Source organism: Ornithorhynchus anatinus, chromosome 5 (genome assembly GCF_004115215.2).
Source record: "Ornithorhynchus anatinus isolate Pmale09 chromosome 5, mOrnAna1.pri.v4, whole genome shotgun sequence".
Taxonomy (NCBI): Eukaryota; Metazoa; Chordata; class Mammalia; order Monotremata; family Ornithorhynchidae; genus Ornithorhynchus; species Ornithorhynchus anatinus.
Window position 1 is genome coordinate 110,140,621 of NC_041732.1, and position 7,415 is coordinate 110,148,035.

Here is a 7,415-nt window from a genome sequence, read left to right on the forward strand (position 1 = left end):
TGCAGTCTGCCCATCAGCTGTAGTCTGTCTTGCTGCAATCTGTCCATCAAGAGCGTTCTGTCCTTCTGCTGTTGTCTGTCCACCAGCTTCAGTCTGTCCTCCTGCAGTCTGTCCTCCTGATGCTTTCTGTCAATCAACAAATCAATCCTTGGTATTTATTGAGCACTGTTCTAAGAGTTTGGGATACTGCAGTGCAACAAAGTTCCCTGCCCACAAGGAGCTTACAGAATAGAGAGGGAGGCAAATATTAAAATTTTATGACTATGTACCTAAGTGCGGCGGGGCTGGGGATGGATTGAAAAACAAGTTCTTAAAGGATACGGATCCAAGTACACAGAAGGCACAACAGGAGGAAGGAGTAGCCAAATATAGGGCTTATTCGGGGAAGGCCTCTTAGAATAAATAATAATAATGATGATATTTGATTAAATGTAACTTTAATAAGGTTTTGAAGGTGGGGAGAGTGGTGGTCTGTCGGATATGGAGGGGGAGGGAGTTCCAGGCCAAAGAAGGATTTGGGGCAAGAGTTTGGCAGTTGTACAGATGAGATCGAGATAGAGTGAGTAAGTTGGTGTTGGAGGAGCAGTGTGTGTGGGCTGGATTGTAATAGAAAATCAGCACTGTAAGGCAGGAGGAGGCAAGCTGATTAAGTGCTTTAAAGCCAATGGTGAGGTGTTTATGAAGCAGAGGTGAATGGAAGAGCAACCACTGGAGGTTTTTAGGAGGGGGGAGACATGGACAGAAACATTTTTTTTCGAAAAATTATCTGGGGCAGAGTGAAATAAGGATTGGTGTGAGGATAGGCAAGAGTTAGTCAGTCAGTCAATCATGTTTATTGAGGCTTTCTGTGTGCAGAGCACTGTACTAAGTACTAGGGAGAGTACAATACAACAATAGACACATTCCTGCTCACAACAAGCTTATAGGCTAGAGGGGGAGACAAACATTAATATAAATAAATTACTAATATGTACACAAGTGCTGTGGGGCTGAGAGGGTACTGAATAAAGGGAGCAAGTCAAGCGATGCAGAAGGGAGTGGGAGAAGAGGCAGTGAGGTCAGCATAATAGCATTTTAGATGGAGAGGGTGGAATTTAGCGATGTGAAGGTAGAAGGATTAGTATTTGGTGACTGAGTATGAGGGTTGAATGAGAGAGGTGAATGAAGTATAAAGCCTGTTACGGATTTTTGTCAGAGAAACGACTCTGATCTCGCAATCGCATGAGAGGGTTTTGTGACCTTGTTGTAGAAATGAACAGACTCAAGAGAGCGAGCCGAGAGAGCAGGAAAGGGAGGAAAGTGGCTGCCGCCCGTTCACCCCAGCCGGGTACAAGTGTCCAACAGCCACGAGCCATCCCAAACCCGGTACCTTTATTTGCAAGCATTTCCGCATTCCACTCGACCACAACTCTTCCAGTGGGCACCCCAAATCCCACCCAACCACCTTGCATTGGCCGGAACTCCACCCTCCATTCAGAATCAGTTCTTAGTAGTGGTAATGTAATTGACACACTGTTACCCAAATTCAATTGATTGATCTTCCACAGGAAGGAGATTACATGGAGACAGAATGTCTAGCACAGTATGGGAAGGAGACAGATCAGAGACAGGATGGTAAATCGTCCAGTACAAAACCAAGGTTGCAGGCTTATGAAGGAGCGAGGATAGTAGTGGTGTCTACAGCCATAGGAAAGACGGGGGAGGAAAGGATTTGGGTGGGATGATGAGGAGTTCAAAGACTGCAGTCCTTCTACTGCAGTCTTTTCTTAAACTGCAGTCTGTCCATGCGCTGCAGTCTGTACATAGATTGCAGTCTGTCCATCGGCTGCACTCTGCTGCAGTCTGTCCATCTACTGCTCTTTTCATAAGTTGCTGCTACATCCCAGTAAGGCTTATTAGAGACAAGGTGGGGTTCATGACTCATCTTTACTGATGGAACAAACCACGATTTCAGTAATCTCTAGACTGCGAGCTCACTGTGGGCAAGAATGTGTCTTTTTGTTGTTCTAATGAATTCCCCCAAGTGCTTAGTACAGTGCTTTGCACACATTAAGCACTCAATAAATATGATTGAATGGATGAATTACAATAAGAAAACATTTATTAGCAAGCACAAAACATCAGTCGAAACGGATTCCCACTTCTGTTAAATCAGAGATCTCAACCCAGAGGTGATGAGATCTCTGACACCACTTAAGCCCTCAAACCGAGGGACATTGAGAGTTTCCTACCGTGGGATGATCAGTCCCAAATTGGTATTCTGTCCGGTTGAACTTTAGACCAAGGCGAGTGTCCCTGGTTAAAAGGTCATCCATTCAGAGGCCAGCAAACCAGCAAATATGGCTGAGACCAGTACTGGCGTCCCTGGTTAAAAGGTCTCCTCCAGCCTGTGCTCTCTCTGTGGTCCACTCAGATAACAGCTAACAACAAGGGCAGGCATTTCCCTCAGCCTTTTATACTATATTTGTTGATCATTACATAGAGCTCCTGCCATCTAATTATCCTAATTTATCTATTATAGTTCCATTGTGTTCCCTTCTTAGAAGGAGTCTAAGCCTGGGGCCCCTGAGGGTGTGTCAACATTTGGTCTTCACATGGAACCTGTCTGGCTGGCTGCTTGGGATCACAGGAAGCAATACTCTGAAGGACATTGAGTTTATCAAGTTGTTACGGCAAGGTGCAAACTGCACTCTTCTGTTCCAATTGGTCCATTGGCTGCAGTCTGCCTGTCTGTTGCAGTCTGTCCATCTGTCATATTCCATCCACCTCTGTATTCTCTCTATCTTCTATAGTCAGTCCTTTGATTGCTCTGGATGGCTGTTCTCTGGGGGGACTGATATCTTTCCACCTTGAGGTCATTCTAATCAGAGAGGAAACATTCCATGTGAGACATATTTGGACTTGACCTTTCAAGGTCACAGAGCCACCCCACAAGAGAGTCCTGAGGCAGGATTATAGGGAGAGAATATACAAGAAATAAGTCAGACTCTCCAACCCTGGAAATGGGAACCTCTGCGGTAGTGTCCCTGAATGGCTCAGGGGCCTGCTCTGCTTCAGAAGTTCTTCCTCAGTGGAGGCCTGAGCCAAATCCAGGGAATGCTGAGAGAGGCACTGCCATCGCCGTTGCCTCTGCTGCCACTGTCACCACTGCCACCACTGCCGCCTCTGCTGCCGTCGTCGTCAGAGAAGTGTTGGCAGAGAGGTGCCTTTCTCTGGTCAATTGGACTGAGCAGTGGGAGAAAAACAAGAGGATTCATATTGGCACAAAGCAGATCCCCGACTGGCAGTCTCATTCCAGAATCTCTCACGTCTGGCCTCGGACCTGGCGCTGGGCTGCCTGGCTCATATGCGCACATGCGGGATGGATGGCCTTCATCCGCTCTGTCGCTGAGGGAGCTGGGATCTGGGCTGGGAGTAGACAGAGCCCCTCCATGGTGGATTTCTAAGTGCAAATCAGGAAGCCTTGTATATGGCGGAAAATTGAGAAGCAGTAAGTTTTAGTGGAAAGAGCACGGGCCCAGGAAGCAGGGGACCTGAGTTCCAATCCCAGCTCAGCCAATTGCCTGCTGTGTGGCCTCGGGAAAGTCATTCAGCTTGTCTGTGTCTGTTTTCTCAAGAGTAACATCAGGATTCACTACCTGTTCTCCCTCCCCCTTAGACTATGAGCCCCCTGTGGGACAGAGACTGGATCCAACCTGATTATCTTGTATTCATCCTGGCTTGCTTACTTTAATAATGATAATGGTGATAATAATAATAATGATGATGGTAAACCAGGGGTGGAGAACAAAAGCAAAGAGTTTTGTGATGGACACCAAGACATGTCTGAAATGGGAAAGCTATACGATGTCATTTGGAAGGTGGTTTAAGACCCAGAGTGCTCAGATATCAGGTCTGCCACTCATCCTCTATGTCAGTGTGGGGAGGGGTGGAGGGTGGGACCACCTCAAAACTGCTTTCCAGTGCCCCACCATGTTAACAGGGCCCACCCTGCCACAGCCCTGAACTAACCTTAGAGATGGAGTCTTTTTTCAGGGGGCCTGGGATCATAAACACCCCATTTGCTCCCAGAAAAATTCTTCAAGCATCTCTCAGGAGGGGGTGACATGTTAAGGCTCATTTTTATTCTTGACCTGCTACTAGGCAAGCTTCACACATTTAAATTGAATGTACTGAATTTTGTTCTTGTGCCTGGGAGTGATTTCATCAGTCTCATTTTTAAAATTGAAAAAGGAAATTGGTTATGATGGACTTTAAGCCCCCCAGAGGAAAGGAACTCTAAAAAATGCATAAAGTATGACTGAGTGGCATTTATTGAGGATCCACATGGTGCAGTGTGCTGTACTAGGCATTTGGGAAGTACAGAATACAGAGTATGAAAGTGGTGTGTTCCTTGCCCACAAGATGTGTACATTCTAATAAGAGACTTAAAACCATTTACAGTTAGAATGGTTGAAATAAACACTTTGAGCAGACATACACCCATAGAACTGAAGAGGAGGTAAATACTCATAAATTCTCGAGTTAGCTGAAGGAATGATTGATTTTTTTAATGGTATTTGTTAAGCATTTACTATGTGCCAGGCACCTGTACTAAGCACTAGGTTGATACAAGATAGGTTGCATGTAGTCCCTGTCCCATATGGGGCTCACCACATTACTCCCCATTTCACAGATGAGGTAACTGAGGCACAGAGAAATTAGGTGACTTGTCCCAGGTCACATAGCAGACAAGTGGAGGAGCTGGGATTAGAACCCAGATTCCCTGATGCCAGGGCCTGTGTGTGCTCTTTCCACTAGGCCATGCTGCTTCTCCTGGGCCATGCTGTTTCTCAAACATTGACCATAGAAGGAGACTGGATCATAGCAGGCTTAGTGATCAGCTGCTCTATGGTGAACCCAAATGGGGTGGGGTTTGGGGAACTTTCTCAAGGAGGGGCCAAGGAGCTAGATTGTCAAACACAATTACAGGCAGTGTGGCATAGCTGATGAGGCCAGAAGAAAAGGTGGCAGATTAATTAACAGGTTGGGTGGCAGTAGGGATGGAAAGATGATAGTGCAGGGAGAAGGCACTGTTCCAACATTTAGAATGTAGGGAAGGTTGTGTGGTATTTTGGCTCTTACTGGGGATAGAGGAGCCAAGGAAACTGAAGACCATCCTCCTTCTCCAGCACTGAATTTTAATTTTTACTGTCATGTCAATTTGTTTCTCTCTCTCTCCCTCCCTCCCTCCCTCCTTTTCCCTCTTTCCTTCAAAACCACCCACCATGAGTCTGTCCATAGCAACTTCAGTCTGTGAGACCTTGTGGGCCTGAACTAGGTCTGAACCAATGCCAAAGGTTCTCTCTTGTGCTCAGGACAGTCAATCAATCAATCTTATTCACTGAGCAGGTACTGTGTGCAGAGCACTGTATTAAGCATTTGGTAAAGTACAATATAAGAATTGGTAGACACATTCCCTGCCCATAATGAACTTACAGTGTAGAAGGAGAGACAGACATTAATATAAACAAATTACAGATACATATATAAGTGCTATGCTAGAATGAGGAAGAGGATAAAAAGGGAGCAAATCCAAGTACAAAGGTGATGTAGAAGGGAGTGGGAGAAGGGGAGAAGAGGAAATGAGGGCTTAGTCAGGGAAGACCTTTATGAGGAGATGTGCCTTCAGCAAGGCTCTGAAGGTGGGGAGAGTAATTCTCTGTCAGATAATGAAGGAGGGAGAGCATTCCAGACCAGAGGCAGGATGTAGGCAAGAGGTCGGCAGTGAGATACACTAGATCAAAGTACAGTGAGAAGGTCAGCATTAGAGGATCGAACTGTATGGGCTGGGTTGTAGTGGGAGAGCAACAAGATAAGGTAGGAGAGGATAAGGTAACTGAGTGCTTTAAAGCCAATGGTAAGGAGTTTCTTTTGATGCATAGTCGAATAGGCAACCATTGGAAGGTTTGGGAGTAGGGAAACAAGGACTGAAAAAATCAATCAATCAGTGGCATTTTTTGAGTGCTTATTATTTGCAGAGACTGAACTTTTTGTACAAAAATGACCCGGATAGCAGAATGAAGTATGGACTGGAGTGGGGAGAGACAGAAGACAGGGAAGTCAGCAAGGAGGCTGATATAATAATCAAGGCAGGAGATAATAAATGCTTGGACTAATATGGTGGCAGTTTGGATGGAGAGGAAAGGGATGATTTTAACAATGTTGTGATGGTTGAACCGACATGATTTAGTGATAGATAGAATTTGTAGTTCCTCTCAGTCACTCCTGGAGAGTTTCCAGTACTCTACCAGTCTCGACTACAGGAGGGAGAGTCAAGCAGAGGCATACCCATTCCATTCCTAGCTTGGACAGGGACTAGCAAGTGGAAGGCAATCTGCTACAAGTCAAAACTCACCTATGCTGGGCAGTGGTGGCATGTGAGAGTCAAGGGCAGAGACTCAGGCTTACTTCATGGAAGGAGGCAAAAGTAAACCACTTCTGTATTTTTACCAAGAAACTTTATGGATATACTACCAGAATGATTGCAGAGGGAGGTGGGGCATTTTGGGACAGATGTGTCCATTGTGTCACTATGGGTTGGAGACAACTCGACAGCATAGGACAAGAATAGGTGGGTTAAATGAGAGAGGTGAGTCGAGGATAACACCAAGCTTATGGGCTTGTGAGAAAGGAAGGGTGGTGGTGCTGTCTACAGTGACAAGAAAGTCAGAAGGAGGACAGGGTTTGGGTGGGAAGATTAGGAGTTTTGTTTTGGACATGTAAAGTTTGAAGTGTTGGCGTGTCATCCAAGTAGACATGTCTTGAAGGCAGAAAGAAATGTGAAACTGCAGAGAGGAAGAGAGAGAGAGATCAGGACTGGAGATATAGATTTGGGAATCATCTGCATAAACACTGTACTTGAAGACATGGGAGCAAATGAGTTCTTCAAGGATGTGGGTGTAGATGGAGGATAGAAGGGGACTCAGAACTGAACTTTGAAGGACACCCACAGTTAGGGGTTGGAGACAGAAGAGGCAAAAGAGACTGAGAAGTGGCCAGAGAATAGGAAGAGAACCAGAAGAGGACAGTGTCAGTGAAGCCGATGTTGGATAATGTTTACAGGAGAAGGGGGAGGTCTACAATGTTGAAGGTAGTCGAGAGGTTGATGAAAATAGTGTTTGTGTTGATAGATTCACTTAGAGCGAAGACTGCGAGAAGATTATGAGAGCAAGCGGCAGAGCAGAAAACAGGCCAATCCCTGCAAATAACTAAAACCACAGTACAGAAAGGATTGTCTTTACTTACACCTCCAGAAAAGACTTGCAAGTTGCTTATTAACATTTAAATTGGAACCAGTATGTAAAGCGATTTGTTCACGTTTTCACTCACTTCCTCTATGCTTTCCAGCATACTATGAGTTCTTTGCCTTAGGA

The 7,415-nt window shown here is 45.5% G+C and overlaps 1 non-coding gene across 1 annotated transcript; it reads left to right on the forward strand.

The window, feature by feature from the left end:
* The first annotated feature begins 6,251 nt into the window (after positions 1–6,251).
* Positions 6,252–6,387, forward strand: LOC114812529. Its single transcript, XR_003760180.1, has one exon. It is a non-coding gene; the product is annotated as a small nucleolar RNA SNORA7 (small nucleolar RNA).
* Positions 6,388–7,415: the final 1,028 nt, after the last annotated feature.